Raw genomic sequence first — 19,222 nt, 5'->3', positions numbered from 1 at the left:
AAAAAATAATTTTTAATATCATTTACATAACTGGAAAATACTGAGTGATAAGGGGTACATTTGAGTTATGTTGAATGGATATAGTAAATGCCGTCTTTTGGGTTGAAATTTTTCAATGAAATAATCCATAAATTGCCTTCATTATGAGAGAGTGAGCTAGAGTTTTTTTTGATACAAAGTACTTGTGAAAGTAAAGAGAAATTTCACTGAATTTATTTGTAATTTAATTCATTTTGACAGATGCCAACAAAAATTTCTTCTTTTTATAGTATCCATAAAAAAGAGAGCATGTGATGTCAAACTTTAATTAACCTCTTCCCTCATATATGCGAACTTTCCCTATACAAACAAGTATTTATAACTACAAATCTGCATACATTAGTTACTGACAGCAGTGTCGAGTTAGTCTGTACCCAGATAGTAAGGTTTAGTAAGGTCTGCTGAACTTTCTTTTCTTAAATTATATTTTATTCATTATGCTATTACAATTATCTCAGTTTTTCCCCTTTTGCCTCCCTCCACCCAGTGCCCCCCACTCCCTTCAGCAATCTGCCTACCATTGTTTATGTCCATGGGTCATGCATATAAGTTCTTTGGCTGCTCCATTTCCTACACTGTAGTTTACATCCCCATGGCTGTTCTGTAACTGCCTATTTGTACTTCTTTAATCCCCTCATCTCTTCACCAATTTCCTTACACCGCCCTGCCATCTGGCAACCATCAAAACACTCTCTGTGTCCATGATTCTGTCTCCGTTCTTCTTGTTTGCTTAGTTTGTTTTTTTATATTAAGCTGTTGATAGATATGTATTTATTGCCATTTTATTGTTCATAGTTTTGATCTTCTTCTTTTAAAAAATAAATCCCTTGGACATTTCATATAATAATAGTTTGGTGATGATGAACTCCTTCAGTTTTCTTCTTGTCTGGGAAACTCTGTATCTGCTCTTCAATTCTAAATGATAGCTTTGTTGGGTAAAGCAGTCTTGCCTGTAGGTCCCTGACTTTTTCTTGACTTTGGATGTTTCTTACCAAACCCTTCTCTGTGTCTCTGAGGGGGGAGTGTTCAGAAAAGGAACACTGGCCTCATCCCACCTTTCTGTCTGGGAAGAAAGCTGGACAGCTCTTGCTTTGATGCCAGACACTTCAGTTTCTCCCTGTATTCCACTGGTGCCTTTCAAGCTGCTACCCCAGTGCTGGAGCTCAGAGGGAATGAGTCTGAGTAAGTTTGCGTGTGGATTCTTTAAGAGGAACTGCTTGGGGCTCCAGAAATGTCTTCAACTGACTCAATCCCCATTGGTTTTTGCAGCCAAAAGTTATAAGGTCTTAGCTTCCTGGGACTAGAATTCTGGGCTGGGAGTACTGGTGTGGAGCTGGGACTCCTGGTTCCTGAGATATTCCTCCCGAATATTTATCCACCACATGTGGATGTGGGACCAGCCCATTCTGTGTCTGTGCCCCTCCCCCCAGCCTGGATGGATGTGGTTTTTTAATCCCATAGTTGTTGGACTTCCATTCAACTTCATTTCTGATAGCTCTCAGTAATGGTTTTTCTGTATTTTAGTTGTAATTTTGATGTGATTACGTGAGGAGGTGACACATGTTTACTATGCTGCCATCTTAACCGGAAGCCCCTGCTGGTTAATGAACTGAATTTTCAGGTGTTCTTTGCATGCTAGGTAGGCAATGCCAAATTATTTGAATAGATCTTTTTTTCAAACCATGTAAGTATCTTCTAGGTATAAATCAGATATATGTCTTGATCCCATTATGTGTTTCAGTTAATTTAAAAATGAAGACTGGGGCCTGGAGTAGAGTTACTGTTGTTGCCTATGTTTACCTAAAATTCAGAGAACTCATTTTGAAGGAGCCAGTTCCAGTTGGTACACTTCTGGGCACTGTTCTGAGACTGTCTTTGGCCAGGTAGTGTTTCCCTCATACTTCTGTAAAGGTGGTGGAATGTACAATGTAAGGTGTTTTTAGGATATACCTGTCTGAGTCTCTGTAGGAAACAGTGAAAGATAAGGGTGGAACTATTCATTGAATTTTACTCGTGGAAGGCCTTGACTATCAGGTTTAGAAATTTGGATTTTCTTCTTTTTCTGATCTTCTTCCTCTCATTTACTCTCTTTCCCCCTATTTATTTCATCCTACATGGCAATAGATTTACTTAGATTGTTTTTGTAGGTGATTGTTTGGTAGTATTATTTTGTCTATAATTTGAAACAAACTTTTGAAATTAATAAAAATGTATTCTGATGTTTGATTCTAAATTTCCTGTTCTTTACTTGGCCAAAAGTAACAAACAAAAAATTCTGGAGTTTGAATTTTAAGTTTCAACCTAAAAAAAAGAGGTTATATTCTTGATGTTATAGTTTTTTAAAAAAAATGCCTTTTCTTTTTAGACAAAATATGGAAATTTTGCTTCCAAAAGATCATGGTTTCTTCTTTTTAATTGTGCTCTTTAAAATTCTGACAGTGTGAGCCTTAAAAAGGATACCACCGTAATTCTTTTTTAAAAAAGATTTTATTTATTTATCTTTAGAGGGGAAGGAAAGGAGAGAGGGAGAGAAATATCAATGTATGGTTGCCTCATGTGCATCCCCTCATGGGGACTGGCCTGCAACCCAGGCATGTGCCCTGACTGGGAATCAAACCGTGATCCTTTGGTTCACAGGCCCATGCTCAATCCACTGAGCTATACCAGCCAGGGCCCCCACCATAATTCTTAAATGTACTCAATACTTTTCATAAAATTCAAGACTCTTATGTTTAGCCCCAGCAGTCCTTAGGACTTAAACCATTATTTGTAAAATTAACGGGTTCATAATTTTAAAAAAACAACCCCCAATTCTTGCTTCGATATACAACTACAATTGTTTTGTTTGTGCTTCTGGTTGGATCATCAAGATTAGATCCTATGACTAAGTGGTGTGACTAAAATGGCTGCCTTAAAAGCAGGACGCAAAACCCCAGCCTTCTCTTGTCTTTTGTCTTGCAACTGGGACCATATCATTTTCTGAACTTGGCATGTATGAGAGTCCTGACTTGCGTGGACTCCATTCACTTATATTCTATTGTTTATTCATTTATTCTTTTATACTGAGTATCTGTTCTGGGCCAGTGCTGTGAACACAGAAATGAAAGCATGATTCCTGCCTTGATAGAGGTTACAGGCTTGTGGGAGAGTTAGGTGTGTAAACAAGAAATTACAGCTATTATGGTGGTAAGACAAAGCCCTGTTTGTGGCTTAAACTCTCTGCCCACATCCCCCAGCGGATTATATTCTTCTCTGGATCTTTTCTCCGTGTCTCTCAACCTCTTTTTCAGACAACCACGTGTACATGTTGTTTGCCTACTCTTTCCTGCTTCCCGTTTGCCCGTTTGGGTGTGAAAGCATTTTCCTGCGACCACCTCCTTTCCCGACACTTTTGGTAGCCCCCTTCAATATCCATTCCAGCTCTGGCATTTTAACGTTAGCAGAGAAAAAGAATGTGTCTTATTATTTGTGAAGCATTTAGGTTATCACAGTTTATATGAAAAATGCTAGAGCCTACTGTCCTAAAAGGAAACTTATCCATATTATATAATGTGAACTATTTATAGCTTACACAGGAGGTGTCTATGTACATATATATGCGATAAGTAAAGCAGTGTCTCCGTTTTAGGACAAATGCCTTTCAAAGCAGCTTGAAGTGCAGTGAATCACAGTAGAGTCATATCTCACTATTGGATTTCATACATTATGTTTTGAATAAAAATACAAGTCTTAAGGAAGAGTTTGTTAAACAGTGAAGCACAGGTAAATAAAATTCAAGATTGTCCACAGAGGTGGCATTAATTTGTCCGTTTAAATTCTTAATGAATTACCGAAAGCTTGAGATACAGATCTAACTCTCTGAGCTGGGGCACGTCAGTTGCCCCTTCTGAATAGGAGGTTGGTATGATAGACATTTGTCTTGTCGGCTCAGCTTCCACTCCTCTCTATTCTTGGGAGAGTTGCTGCTTTGCCACATTTGGTCCTCATCGTCCGTGTGGGTGCAACCCCGTTCAGTCCCTTTTACCCAGAGATCTGCATGTGAGCCAGTCCAGGTCAATTAATCACTGTCTCCCCTGGTCGCTGTGGTTCCTTAGGACCGGGAGGCCACCTGAGCTGGATGATCAGAAGTCAGCTTCTGGGCTTTGTCTGAAACAAGTGAGAAGATGCTTTTTTATTTTTTAGTTTTCCCAATAAGTTTCCCACATTAAGTAGAATGGAAAACTGGAATTGTAAGGAGCCTGCACACGGGGAGTACTAGAGACAGGCCTGCAGAGAGGAAAGCCGACCCAGCGGAAATCTAGATCTACCGCCGCCTTTTCAGATTTTTGACCATTAAAGGCTTTTTTAAAAAATCTTAAGCTAGTTCGAGTTGTCCTTTAGTCTGTCACATGCAAAGGGCGGGGTGCAGCCTAATTTAGTTGGGATAGTTAACCTCTGAGGCCGTTCTATTTTGCACATTATTTGATTCGCTACCTTCCTGAATCACATGCAAGTTAGCTCACTGTGATTGAATGAGGTCAGACGAATAATAACTGGATATTCTCAAAAGGAGTAACTTCTCCGTCTGAGAAGTTTCAGTGGAAGGGTCAGGAGCAGTTATTCTACATTTTGATTTTATTTATCTTTATTTTGTGGTATACTTCACTTTCTATGACTGTTATCCTCCCGTGGTATAGTTGCAGGTACTTCTGCCGGAGTCTGTACAATAAAACAAAAGAGAACGGAAAGCCAAACTCTGCTTGGTTTTAGAAATGTAACTTTTTAAGACCATTACATGAGAATGGAAAAGAAGAAAACTCCTGCGCGATGGCCAATGAAACAAGAAATTTGTCGGAGGGTTCACGAGGCAGTAAGTGGGAGGGGTCCAGTCACGTGGTACTTGGCGCACAGTCAGGAAGTAACGTGGACGTGGAAGCCTCAGCTGAGAGTCCTGGCTCCAACCTTCTTCAGCTGTAACCTTGGTCAAGTCATGTAAACTTCCCTCATCTTTCAAATGTTTGGGTCGTTGTGAGAATGACGTGTAATGTGTGTGAAAGCAGTTTACTTGTAAAACCTCATGATGGCTGAAATCATTTAGGAATGAATGAGCCTAACTTAGTGAGTTTTACTGATGAATTTGTGATGGAAGAAACACATTAGGGAATATTGGGAAATAAGCTCAGATTCGAAGATAGTTTCAGGTTTTAAGATCCAGCCTGAGGAGTTTAAGCTTGTTTAGAGAAGTGCGTGTTAGTCCCCACTTCCAGGTGTCTTCCTCCAGATTATTTGTTAACCTTCTTTCCTGTCTCTTGGTTCAAGTACAGACTCTTAACTCACATCGTGCATGCTGGTCTTCCATATGGAACATCCTGTTGCCACATTTATCTTCCTAAAAATAATATACTATAATTACGTGGTGAAGGCAGCAGGATGTGGTGATGGAATATGGAGAATGAAAGATAGGATTGGGAAAACTGTATCTGAGAGACTGGGACATTCTTTGGTGGAATGATTGGCAGGAGGCTGATTGGTAAGGGGCCCACAGTGAAGTGATAATACACCCAGCTGGAATCACTGCCTAGGAAGTTGCAGATTTAGGTACAGCTCTTAGATAGTGGAGGGACTGGAGTCCCTGTATAGGTTTAGAAGTTATAAAGTTGTTGAACTTTATATCTCAAAGTGTCCTGTCTTAGTCAGTATGGATGGCCATAATGAAATACCACAGACTGGGGGGCTTAAGCAGTAAGCATTTATTTCTACAATTCTGAAGGTTGTGAAGTTCAGGGTCAAGATGTGGGCAGATCCTAAATCTGGATGGATGAGGGCCCTATTCCTGGTTTGTAGACAGATGCTTTCTCACTGTATCCTCTTATAGTGGAAAGAGAGAGAGAGGGAAAGGAAGCTTTCTTCAACTCCAGTGAGGGATCTAATCTCATTTATGAGGGGCTCCACCCTCGTGACATAATTACCTCCCAGAGCCCCTCCCTCCAGAAACCATCGCACTGGGGACTAGGGCTTCATTCAACATATGAATTTATTGGGGCACAAGCATTTAGTTCACAGCAAGTTCTTAAGACATCATTTAGTTTAGTTTAGTTTTTTTTTCAGATAAGAGGTTGGATCAAAGTGCATTGGTAGTAACACAGGTAGGAATATAATATTTATTTGCTGACTACGAGACTATTGTTCTTTCTTTTTTACTATATAATCTCCCTGTGACATCAACCCAGAGATTACAATGGGAGCTGTACTGATAGAGTAAGAACGTAAGGAGGCTAAAATATGTAACTCAGCAGAGTATAGTATAATTTCCTATTATTTTCTAAATAAAATTCTGAGGATACTGTTAGCTTTGACATAATAAAGCTACCATTATTGGGGCCATTCAGCTCAAGTGGGTGACAAGGAAAAACTGGCTGATTAAGGGCTTAGCAACTGATATAAAGAAATTCTAACATTCTTATTCTCATGCCAACTGCTCTTCCAGTCATTTTAGTATAATTGTTTATTTAGAATGTGAGTTTTGATGACAAACAATCCTACATTCAATTCCCCGCTCTGTTATTTGCTGTCTGAGAAGCCTTTGAGCTTCAGTTTTCTAATCTGTAAAGAGATAGTAACAACTACCTCATAGGGTACTTGTATGTATTGATTGATGGTTATATTAGTTTCCTGCAGCTGCTATAACAAATTACCAACAATTTCGTAGTTTACAACAACACAAATTTATTATTACAGTTTTAGAGGTCAGACTTCTGAAAATAGGGCTAATCAAGGTGTTGCCAAGCCTGTGTTTCTTTTAATGGCTTTAGGGGAGAATTTGCTCCTTGCCTTTTCCAGCTTCTAGAGACTGCCCGCATTCCTTGTCTCATGGTCCCCTTCCAGCAATGGCATAAATCCAACTTTTGCTTCTATTGTCACATTTCCTGTGAAAAAAAGGAGGTCCTGCCTCCTTCTTTTAAGGACCCCTGTGAGTGCATTGGGGCCACTCAGATAATCCGGGATGATCTTCCCATTTCAAGATCCTTAGCATCATCACATCTGCAGAGTCCCAGCTGTCGCAAGAAGGAACATATTCACCGGTGTTGGGGATTAGGGTGTGGACATCTTGGAGGATCATCGTTCTGCCTGACACACTGATGATGACATACTAATGCAGATAATGAGGAATAGTAGCTGCTACTATTTATATTTCACTTCCTCCCCAAATTCTAGTATTTTGTCAGAGAAAACAAGCTCTATCCCAAAACATGTAAGAAGAGCAAGGCTGGCCCAGTAAGGGAATTGAACTTATGATTTGATAGAAGCTTATGTTTTTTATATTTATATTTTTCAATTATAGTTTACACAGACCATTATTTTGTACTAGTTCAGGTGTAGAGCATAGTGGTTAGACAGCCATATGCTTTACACAGTGATGCCTCTGATATTTCCAGTACCTGCCTGGCACCAGACATAGTTATTTCACCCGACAGTCAAAAATGGCTTTCTTCGCAGGGCTGCCCGGAAACCCCTGGAATGTTTTACATTAGTCATCCTTTTGATGCAGGCATTGAAAGGATAGCAAAATGCAATTATGTTTTCTGGAAAGAAACCAACCGTCAGCCTAGCACAAGTAACTATTAAGAAGGTCAAGTAAGGCACTAAGGAGATGTGAAATAGGATGGGGAAGCTTTGATTTAGAATGAGATAAAGGATTTGTTTATAGCAGAGGGTCAGCATTCCTATTTGAAATATTGAACAACCTGTTTTGCTCAGGCCCAGGTAGGAGACAGTTGTGTACAGAACGTGCATACAGAGTTTTGGTCTCCACCCCTTACCCTATGCACACACACAGGGTTCTGAGACCATAATATTGCCAAATTTCCAAATGCGTCTCTGTTTTCAGGGAAACTATGGATAAAAATTATGAGGCCATATTCAGGAAGGTAGTAAAAAGCTTGGGTGAAGTGACAAAATAAAATGATGATTAGCTTTTAAAAAACACTAGTATAAAGAATACTTCTTGCTTTAATTTTCCTTCTAATTTATTATAGATTATAGGTCTGCTGAAAAATAAAGAACAGGCTATCATTTTCTTTAGAACACAAATCAAAGTGTACACAGTGGGAGGGCATTCCACTAATTTTGACAGCCACTCACTGTGTTTATTTACTAGCCTGACTCAGACAGGAGACCTGTGTGGCTTTTATTTTTCTAGATGTTTCCACTAATAGCATTTTTGTATAGCAAGTGTTTTTGTCAAGTTTTTTTTTTAACTCCAAATAAAATACCATAGATTAAGATAGTGATTTTAAACTAAAGTCTGTAGAATTAAAAAAATGCAGATTTGGAGACCACTTTCAAAATAATTTATAGGAAACAGAGGCCCTCCATTATCTAGTTCTACCTTAGTGGGTCTAGCCTCCGTCCTCAGCTCCCGGAACTCCCAGTGCTGTCTGCCAGCCCGCTGCATCCACTGTTTTCTGCTTGGCAGTTGTATGTCCCCCTTTACCCCACTAAATGCCTTCTGTGATTAAATTATTATTTCCTGTAGAAATTTAACCTCGTCCATCATGATTGCTATCTGGAGGAAGCTTTCACTGCAATACCCAGTGGTGAAACAGGCTGATCTTTCTCATTAAAGCTCCAGCCTCTGGTCCTCACCCTGATTTAAGTCTTGCGCCGCTGTGAGAAGTGTCGGGCACTCAGGAACTCCAGTGCTCCAGTGCACTTCGTACACTGCTGCTGTATGGAGTGGACTATGAAGTTAGTCGACTGCCAGGGGACAGCTATCAAGTGTGTTGTTGCAGTCTGAGTCTTATCAATGTGCAATCAGTAGTTGGCTCCTGAGTCACACAAACAAGACTAATTCTTTAGAAAAATTTTACAAAATTCTCACCTGAAGATATCTTTATTGACTTTGAGAGAGAGAGAGAGAGAGAGAGAGAGAGAATGAACATTGGTATGAAAGAGAAACATGGACCCCCCCCAACCTAGTTATGTGCCCGGACTGGAAACTGAACCCGAAACCTCTTGGTGTTCGGGATGATGGCCTAGCCAACTGAACCACCGAGCCAAGGCCAAGTCTAATTCTTTATGTAAGCTGTTTTTTTCTGCCTGAAACCCTCATGTCTCACTGTTCTTGAGTATTTTTCCAAGTGTTAAGGGTGTAGTTTTTAGGATTTCATAGTCTCTTGAAAGCCCGCATGGAGAACTTGGGTGAGAATGTTCGTTCTGTGAGGAAGTTAACTAATCTAATTGAAGTGTTTGGGTTGTAAAAACCAGCTGGATGGATCTAGGTATGTGAAGGAACCCTGGGCAGGTAAAGAAGCTGGTTTCAGAAGTGCCTGAAAGTCTCCTGAGAGACCATCCCAGAATCTCTGCCTCCCTCACTCGGAAGCCTGTTAGACTTGCAGCCGCCTTGTATTGAACTGTACGAGTCCCACTGACTGTTTTTAAAAAATCACTTCCCAAGATCTTAGAACCTTACTCTCCGTTGTCTTTCCTGACCATCCTCTGCTGCTGCCCCAGAAGGAAGGCGTAAAAGGATATATAATGAAAATTAGAATTCCAGAGGAATCTGCCTCCATTTAGTCATAGTTGCTTTCAAATCTTGGTCAATTCTTTTAGCAAATATTTTTTCAGCAAGTACAATTTGCCAGGTGCCGGGCATAAACACATAAATCAGACATGAGTCTTGTCCTCATGGGTGACCAATGCCACCGACGTTGTGCCCCTTCCACAGGAGAGCCTTCCTGCCCCCAGGAAAGGCCTAGGCTCAGTGTCCATCGGTACATCACACACAGTGATTTACGCTCAACAGAAAATAAACAGTAGAGGGCTGCAGACATTTCTGCGTAAAGATTAACCAAGATTGTCTAGGAAGTTTTAATCATGTGAGCGGACTGAAAGTTTGCCAGTGTCATAGTTGCAAGTTTAAAGAAAGGCATGCAACAACAACAAAAAAATCCAATGATATTTATAAAAGATGAACTTTAATTTTTTTTCATTTTAAGTTTTTAATGGAAATTGTGTATACTATTACTCTATTCCTGCATCTTCTCAATAGTTTCTTCCTTGTATTTGCCCTTTTCCTTTCTTTTTTGGCAAGATTTGGCTTTATGGTCAGGATCTTTTTGCGGTCTTTACCCAGCTTTACTCTAGTAATGACACCTGCTGGTGAGTGCCTACATGGACAGTTGTACTGTTAGCTTTCTCCCATTGCACTCATTCAGTGCAGGTGGCATATTTCTTCCTGAAAACCTGGACTACTTTGCCAATCTGGTGCCTTTTGTAATGTCCTCGCACAACCTGAACCCCATCATTTTGGATAGGCGTGGATCGAACACCACATTTCTGTCTCAGCTCTCTGGGGAAAGCCATGAATATTCCTGTGAATGTGGGAAGGTGCATTGAAATGCTTTTTATGGTTCTGGTTAGAAGTCACAAAGACACTGAACTTCATTTTGACCACTGGCGCTTCTACGAGGGCCGCAGGCGGATTTTAATCTATAAAGTGTCCAAACTTCGGGTAAAAAGTTCAACACTTTAATCTACCAAGTCTTGTCTGCAGATGAAGACAGCCCATTGTAGTGGCTTATACTGGTCCATAAAAACCAGACAAAAAAAGGAAGGTTTTTTTTTTTTAGAAAAACAAACAAATTTTTAAAATTCTGATATCATTGTCATGGCCATAATTTGTTTCTCAAGTACACAGTTCTGACGCCAAATATCAGAAGGCAGAGAGCTGAGGTGTGCTGGAAAGTCAGTAACAGAGGCTCTAAAGTGGTTTCAGAACTACGACTAACCAGGAAGACCGACTTTGCAGTAAGATCGTGCCTCTCAAGGGAGGCACAGTCCATGTTTGAAAAATCATGAAGTTTGTGAATAGGGCAAATAGGAACTTGCCCATCAAATCCTAGGAACATTTTCAAGCTTTGCAAATGGGATTTTAGGGTAGATGGAAGGTTTCAGGGATTATATTTTCTTATTGACCTTAAGGTCTAAGCTGTAAGTTTACTTTATATAAAACCACTTTAAGACAGATATATTTTGCTCTTTTAGTAATTAGCCTCCCTTGGATTAGTTTTAAAATTGTTCTGCCTTTTAATAAATTTTGTTATAAGGCAAAAGGGTCTTTTAGCAATTTTCAGATACGAGCAGGAAATTCTTTACTTCAGTGAGTCATATAAACTTAATACCTGTTAAATAGTGGATGGCAGTTTCATAGTATGGAGAATTAAAGAAATAGGTAATGTTAAATGTGTATGTCTTAACATCAGAAGTTTTCATGGAGAGCAAATGTAAATTTTTCTTAAAATGTGTTTGGATAGTTCTGTCAGAGAGTAAATACCAAGCTGACAAGTAAGCTTATTTAATAAGGCACCTCTCATGCCGTCTTGAACTATTCCAGCTGCGGTGGCTTTCTGCCTCTCTAATAGACATTGGGAATTTTTTCCTCTCCGTGCCTAGAAAGGCACTTGGCTGAAGCTCTTCTGAGTAAAGAAGAGTAAAGCCTCCTACTTATAAACTATCTGCTTTGTATGTAGTACTATGCAGAATGGTCATGCAGACATGCTAGTTAAGATTTTAATATTAATGGCATGGTTTCCCTCTATTAGTTTTATAAATTATGAAGGCCAGTGGAGCCGTTTGCTAGATTTTACCACAGGCTCAGCTCGTGAGGCCTCAGTCCATGGAAACACGGCAAACCTTTACAATTTCATTTTGCTTTGTTGCAAAAATCCATGTTTTATGTCCACTTTATAGATAACATTTCCTTTAGAAATATTAAACATGTAGTACTTATTTCTTACTATTTTAGATGATGGTGTACTCATGAGAATAATAATGCAGAAATAATGATTGTATTACCACATAATGCAGTGGATTCTTGAATAACACAGGTTTGCATTGTGCAGGTCCGTTTACCCACAGATTTTTTTCCAATAAATATCTGTACGTTTTTCTCTCTGTGTTGGGAGTTCATAATGTAGAGTGCTGACCGTGTGCATTGATCTATGCCATTTTACATAAGGGGACTTGAGCATTCACGGATTTCGGTATCCACGGGGGTCCTGAAACCAGTCCCCTAGGAATAAGGAGGGACAACGAAGTATTTGAAGAGTCAAAAGTTTTATGTGTTGTTCAAAGGTCAACTATGTAAACATTGAGCATCTGAATTTTAAGATTTTCACCTCAAAACCACTTTAATAGATCTCTCTTAAAAATCAAATGCACTATCTATGCTATTGTACAAAGGTATGATAATGGTAACCATCTTCCCCCAAACAAAGAACTCATTCTCCTTTATATTTTAGGTGATTTATCTTTATTTATGAGGTATTTTGAGCAACTAATATGACATCCGATTACCTCTCTTTTTCTAATTCATAATCTCTCAGACTAATTCTTAAGACTCAAAAGCTTTTTTTAATTGCCTTTTTATACTCTTAGAATCAATTAATTTTATAATTTTTAAAAGAGCAGAGAAAACATGACCAGCATATAATATGTAGTTACTGGAAATTACAGGGCTGTTTTTGAATTTTTAATGAACTCTTAAAAGTACCTGAAGCCTAAATTGATTTAGCAGGAATCTTAAAATCAGATTCCTATTATTATTTGGCCTAAAGTCGGTTCCATATTCTTTCTCTTTCAGTGGCACAAATGGGCCTGCTAAGTTGTTTGTAGTGTTTCTATATTTTTATTTCCAATTTTAAGGACATGTATCTAAGTGCTATTCTAAGTTCTCTATCTCCCTCTTCCTTTCTTCCTCCCCCGACATACATTTTGTACTGTTATTTTATTAAAATTACATTAGTTACAGGTAACTTTCCATGATACTTCACATTTCCTAGCCTCCTTCTTATTAGATATTTAATTTAAGATGCTTAAATTAATTTTAATAAATAACAGTACAAGATGCTTAAATCTAGAAGAACTTTGTTTCTTGAATACAATATTTTTTAGTCAATATTGAAAACAGACAGTTGTAAGCCTTTTGTTTGTTGATGAAGTACTGGAAGTCAGATTAACTTTCTCCTTTCTGTTTGTGGTTAAGAAAATAGTGATAATGTTTCGTGAGTGGCTGGTGAAACGCAGCCAACACAGCGTATGTGGTGGCAATGCCGTCCTTCTAGAGGTTGGGCAGCTGTGCCGAACGGTCATTAGTCCTTTTAAAAGGAACTTTTTTGGAAGCTAAGTTCCAGGACATAATGTCTATGACACTTCAGCACATTTAACATCGTCTCCAAAGTGATTAGAATTCAGGCCAAATAACCTACACCACTTGAGTTCCTACTGCATTACATTTTGATCATCGAGAAAAGATAAAGTTGGTTTTGAAAGAGCAGGCTGATTTGTGAAAAGGCTATGAAGAAATATTGGTCTTTAATGGGATTTGAGAACTATAATGTGTTAGGCTGACATTGTAGACTGGCTTCTAAGACTCAGGAATTGGAGGCATCCTGTTTTAATCCTTCGTAACCCAGCCACATGCGTCAGACTGAGCAGTCTTAACACCTGTTATTTATAAAAAGGGTAAGAGACCTGTTTTTCTTATAGTTGGATAAATATAAAGTGACATCTGTTGACTGTCTGCTCTATTCTCCCAACCTAGGTCTCAGGGAAGGAGGTTCCTGCCGTTTTGACCTGGGGATATAAGTGACTTCCTGGACTGTGGCTTGTCTTCAAGGAGCCCTGCCACGGCTTTCTTATTGGGGCAGCTGGAGGATTAGGTTCAGGTTTCAGGGCCCTACCTGTGCAACATGCCCGTAACATTAACTCCAGCAGTCCTGGCGTGTATCAGGCCATTTATTTAGCACTCCTTCCCTCCTGGCCACAGAGCAGGCCTGCATGTTTTGATACAAGTGTGGCTTTTCTTTTTGTATTGACTCATTTTCATGTAGAACCAAAACTGAGGAACAGGGATCTGGTCATTCTTGATGCAACTTCTTTATTTTACTAAGGTGGACAGAGTTGAGTCATAGTTTCATTATTAGTAAGCAGCTGTTTATATTTCAAAAACAATACACTTCATCTTTGGATCTAAACATTTTTAATACAACACTTAACTTTTTCTTTTCTGAAGCAGGAAAATTGCAAACAGAACTTTAAGAAATCTCTCGTGCAGTTGGATGCAAACATTTCAGATTTACAAAATGTGGTGCCTCAGGCCTCAACTTCCTACAGCTTTGGGTTTTAGACTCTGAGGTCCAGCCCTTGTTCTTAAGGGGGAATCTTTTATTTGAATAGAGTTTCTACAGGTGTGCTGTGATTAGAAGCTGTACCAGAGCGCTAACTTAAAATCTGGGCTTTATCATACCTACTCAGAGATTTGGCTTAAACTACTCAGCTTCTCCGATCCTTGATTTTCTCATCTATCCCATGACATCGAGCTTATTGGGATGTTAGCAGGTTTAATGAGCTCAATGGTGTGAAATCCAGTGGGACAGTGCCTGGGACAGAGAAGGTTCTTCTTTTCTTCCTTCCCTTTTCTCCAGGCTACAGGAATAACTGGACTTTTAGGAGTAACATGGTAGAGGTAGGGCTTTAAAATGATCAATATCATAATGGTGTCAACATAACTATTTAGATATAATTTTTTTTTGCCTTTTTGGGGGTGAATTTCCTGTTGATATCCTTTGCCCATTTCTATTGTTTGTTCAGCTTTGGTTTGGTTTGTAAAAACTCCTAGCTATTAAGGCTATAAACACATCAAGCATGTTGTAAATATTTTTCTGTTGTACCTTTTAACAGTATATATGGTGTTTTTTGCCTTCCAGAAATTTAAAATTGTGTTTTCATGTTGCGAGATCTGTTGTTTTTCTTGACTGCAAGCACCATTGATCGAATGAAATATAATGATTTCAGAGATGTCATATGAAAAAGGAAAGTCTTAGATTTAATGAAATAAGATATTAATATTTTCCTTTATAGTTCCTGCCTTTGGTGTAATGTGTGTGTGTGTGTACAAATGTTTGCATGTAAATTGGGCTTATTGTCAGTACTCCACAGAAAGATACTGCAGACATAACTGGGTATAGGAATGTTCTCTCTGGCCAAGAAAATTCTAGGAAAAAGGTTAGGTGCATAGAACTCAGAAGCCCCAGTGTGTACTTTAGGTTCTGCTGTTGGATGCTTTAAGTCTTGGCTTCTTTGTTGCCAGGATCACGTGTTGCCTTGGCTGCCGTTCTTGTCCAGCTATCACTGTTACTTGGTCCCGCCCGATATCTATCAGTGTGGTTGCAACAGTTCAGAATTTGCCCTGAGGACAGGGTTAGTACTTCCTGCCAGCACCTGCCACTTTCCCTTCCCGACCCTAACTATAGAAAGTGGGGGGAGGAGGATGACAGACCCCATAAGCTAGGTGCAAGGTAGAGGCTAAAAGACTAGGTAAAGGCTTTCAGGGCAGAGTGCTCTCACTACCCCTTCAGCACTGTAAGAAAGTTGTCTTGCCCTGTCCCCCAAAAAAGAGTTCAGGTTGGTCTAAGGCCAGGAAGCAATTATTCTCCTAAAGTAACCCACAAATATAAAAATGTAATAAAAGATTGTTTATTTAGGAGTCAAGACACCAGAAGTAGCTAAATAGTTTAAATAAGATTTTAGGTTCATTATACATTTAAAGAACTATGCCACTGTAATAACTAAGAGCCACTTCTTCTGGTACAGGGCATAGTAATCAGCAGCGAGTCATTAGTTGATGATGTCACTGTGGCCTAAGACCCACAATACAGACCAGATGGTAGACACACAGCAGAACATTGCTGTGTCTCCATGGTAATTCATGACCTGTGACAGTCCTTTGTCATCGCTATGTTTTGGCAGGTAATGGTGGCTTTAAAACCATTGAATCTTAAAGCCTTACAATAGCGAAACCTTGAAATTGCAATTTGTTGTCTGAAGTTAATAATTAGATTTACCGAGGTCCTACCACATAAGACGGGTCTTTACACACAATTTATCAAAACAGAATATTTAGTAGAGAATTATTTACATTTATCTTTGAAGATATTTCATTTAAACAAATGTAGCATGCTTTCAGCTCTTAGAAAAGTCTGAAATGATGATGATAATGATGATAAAAAGAAGGCAGCTATGGGAAAGAGTAGTTATTTTTAAATCTCAATAGACAAGTGAGACCTGGCTACTTGCCTATTGAGTGTACCTTTGTAATTTTTTCGGAAATTAAATAGTGTGACATTTTGATTGAATCCCAAGCTGGAAATTTATATATGTAACTTCAGACTAATTGGCTTTAAACTCAAGATTTATTCTAGAAGCCTTTAGGAATTTTTATTCCCTTTTTACCCCAGCTTTAAAATGTATATAAATGTCAAGGCTTTAGTTTCAAAGTCTGCTGTTACACTTCTCTAAAAGTGATTTTCTTATAATTGGCACTGTTCAAATCCTTTTTGGAATAGGTTTGAACTTGAGTGGAAAGAGAAGATGGTTTGGGAGAATCAAGAAGTGTAAAACAGTGGAATCTAAAAACAAAAACAACAACCAAAAAGAGGTTGAAAGGACAGGTTTGATTTATTCCAGAGGAGCAAGAGTAAAAAAGTGATATATTATTGTAAAGGTTTTCATGCCCATGAAGTGTTCAATTTTAGACTTTGGGGATTAGCTGTTTTCATCTCTGCTAAGGGCAAAAGGAAAGAAAACGGTTTGAAGACTGAAACGTGAAGAAGTTAGGTTAGACAAGGAATCATTTAAAAATATTTGTTTGTTAACCATCCACAGAAGACTAAGAATATCAATAATTCTGCCCCATTAGTCTGATTAGGTTGTAGAATCTTGAATTTTTCCTGGATAGCTTTTGAACTGACATGGGATGTTTCAGTATTTCTCACCATTATTTCCACCTAATATTCAGTGATTTGTTTTATTTCAGCAGGCCGTGCAGCTACATCATGTGCTTGTTTCCCTCCCTCCTTACTTCCCTTCTCTCCCTCTTTTTCTTCCTTATTGTATAATATTGAATAGTGCTTTACATTTAGGTGTCATTTAAAAATCATATTAAACTGTCCCTTTTTACTGTGGTTCATGTTATATTCACATAGCATAATTAGAACATTTTTTATTGTGCAGAAAGTTTCTACTTCTGTGTTCTAATTAAAGGATCCCTTTAAGCTATTATCTGTTTTTTTTCAAGTAGTCCCCAACACTCAGGTGCTATATTGTATGCAGCACAGATCTTTTCTCCATCTTGCCCAGAACAGTAATTTCCAGTGCAGTACAGCTTTGCCCAGGACAGGACATCCCTATAGTGTTGAAAGGTGAGATGGGCTTTTAGTGTGCATGGAGTTAAAAGCTGGCAGTCACTCTGCCAGGAGGTTTAAGGAGTGTGTGTTGGTTGTTTTCTGTCTTTGGTCAGGGGGATGGTAGGCAAAGAGATGAGGCATAATGAATTTTGGAGGAGAATAGTTTAGGGTGGTGCTTATTATATCCAGCTCCCTAAGAGAAATGAATGAATAATCTTTTCAGAAGATATCATTGGCCCAAATATCTTTTCTGAGTAATCCATTATTATTTTTTATTCTTTTTGCTAAATCTTCCATCTCTTTAAAGCTGCAGCAGCAACTAATATTATGGAACACCTGCCGTATGCCCTGTACTAGGAACTGGAATATGTCAGTGAACAAGACAGACAGGCCAGGCGCCTGCTGTCGCGGAGGTAACACTTCTCCACTTTTTTGTGCTTCCTTGTACGACAAGGAACAAACTGGAACTAGTGCCTGAGATGTAGCATGTAGTTAATATTATGACAGTATTTTAATTCATTATTAGAGGAACATCATAAGAAAACCACTAAATAGCTACTAGTTTTACACATTCAAAGTTGATGTAAATGTATTAGCTCTACTGTTTAAGGTTTTGAGAGAATCAGCTACTCACCTGTCCACATTTGTATTTGAAAGTTTGCAAAGGGTTTAGGTAGATCTTCTATCCTTATATTTAGGCAGTATCTAAATTTTTAAAAAATGACATGCAAAATTTTTTTGCACACGAACAGTCACCTTGGTGTGGATAGTCTTTTCTTCCCACGTTAGCAGGGCACCTGCTTTCCTGCTGCCAGCAAAGACAAAGCAAGGAGAGTCTTTCTGTGTGAGGGCTAAGGCAAGGGTGTTCAAGGTTAGAAAGAGCATGAGTGGACACCCCTCCCATAAAAGCTATGTACCAACTACTGCTGCTTACATTCTGTAAACAGTATCACTGGGTATAGTCAGATACATACATTTTTGGACTAGTTAGATACCTATGTGCCAGCCTGGCAATTTAATTATTGTTTGGAATATTTTGTTTTAAATTTAGAATAGCTGACCTATATATAGGTGGATTTTGGAATGTTACCTACCCTCGTATTGGGTACATACGAGCACATCCTCTTTGAAGAGAACAAGCACATTTCTATTTGTGGGATGTTCGTAGTGTTAGAACTCAGCCTTGCTCCAGTAGCATTATGATCTTAGCTAACTTACTACACTTCGCTGTGAGGAAGGTTCTTAACCTCATAGACTGTATCATGGATTGAGGATTTGGCCTCATTCCAGATTAAAACCTGGTTGTTAACCAGGTGGGGGTTAACTTACTCTGTGCTGCCAGAAAGTGGTATGATCTTTTCATTTCAAAGGCGTAGAGGACTGTTATTTTTTTTGTGCATATCAGACACTTAACTGGGATTTTGGCTACCCAGTGTCTGAACCTGTGTTCTTATTTGGAGTGAATTCTTTACTGTGTGGGCCTCCTCCAGCAGGGGCCAGATCTTCATCTTCTTGTCCCTGGATGCCTGGTCTCAGTCATGTGACATAGGCTAAGGTGAAATTTCAAGATTCAGAATCATTCAGACCTTTGAATCTTGATGGTGTGACTCAAAGAAGCATTGACAGTTTATTCTTCCTAGCAGTGGTGGTGTTGAGAGTTCCGCAACATGACAGTCCAGTCACGCGGTGGCGGTGAGAAAGGTATGTTACCTGGATTTCTCTGAGACAGAGACTCCTATTTTCCAGCGTCGCTTGATTCTGGCTCATTTCCAGGCCAAACTTTCAGCTTTTCCTTTGAGTTTTAGAATTCTCAGTATCCTTCAGATAAACTATTTTTTTCTTGATTCTTCCAAAGTTGGTTTCTATTGTTTGTAACCAAGGCCCCTGACTGATTCATTGTGTGAGAGCTAACTGTGGCTGGTTATATTTCCCCCAAATGGTCTCATCAATGTACATCC

The 19,222-nt window shown here is 39.0% G+C and overlaps 1 protein-coding gene and 1 pseudogene across 1 annotated transcript in view; one reads left to right on the top strand and one right to left on the bottom strand.

The window, feature by feature from the left end:
* The window catches only part of PPM1L (protein phosphatase, Mg2+/Mn2+ dependent 1L), a 247,227-nt gene that overhangs the window by 89,929 nt on the left and 138,076 nt on the right, over positions 1–19,222 (top strand). The gene's annotated exons all lie outside the window — the stretch shown is intronic.
* LOC119046054 (60S ribosomal protein L26-like) lies at positions 10,047–10,495 on the bottom strand (annotated as a pseudogene).

Source organism: Artibeus jamaicensis, unplaced genomic scaffold (genome assembly GCF_021234435.1).
Source record: "Artibeus jamaicensis isolate MK-2021 breed Jamaican fruit bat unplaced genomic scaffold, CSHL_Jam_final scaffold_474, whole genome shotgun sequence".
NCBI lineage: Eukaryota > Metazoa > Chordata > Mammalia > Chiroptera > Phyllostomidae > Artibeus > Artibeus jamaicensis.
The sequence above is the reverse complement of the archived record's forward strand: the minus strand, read 5'-3'. Positions and strand labels throughout refer to the sequence as shown.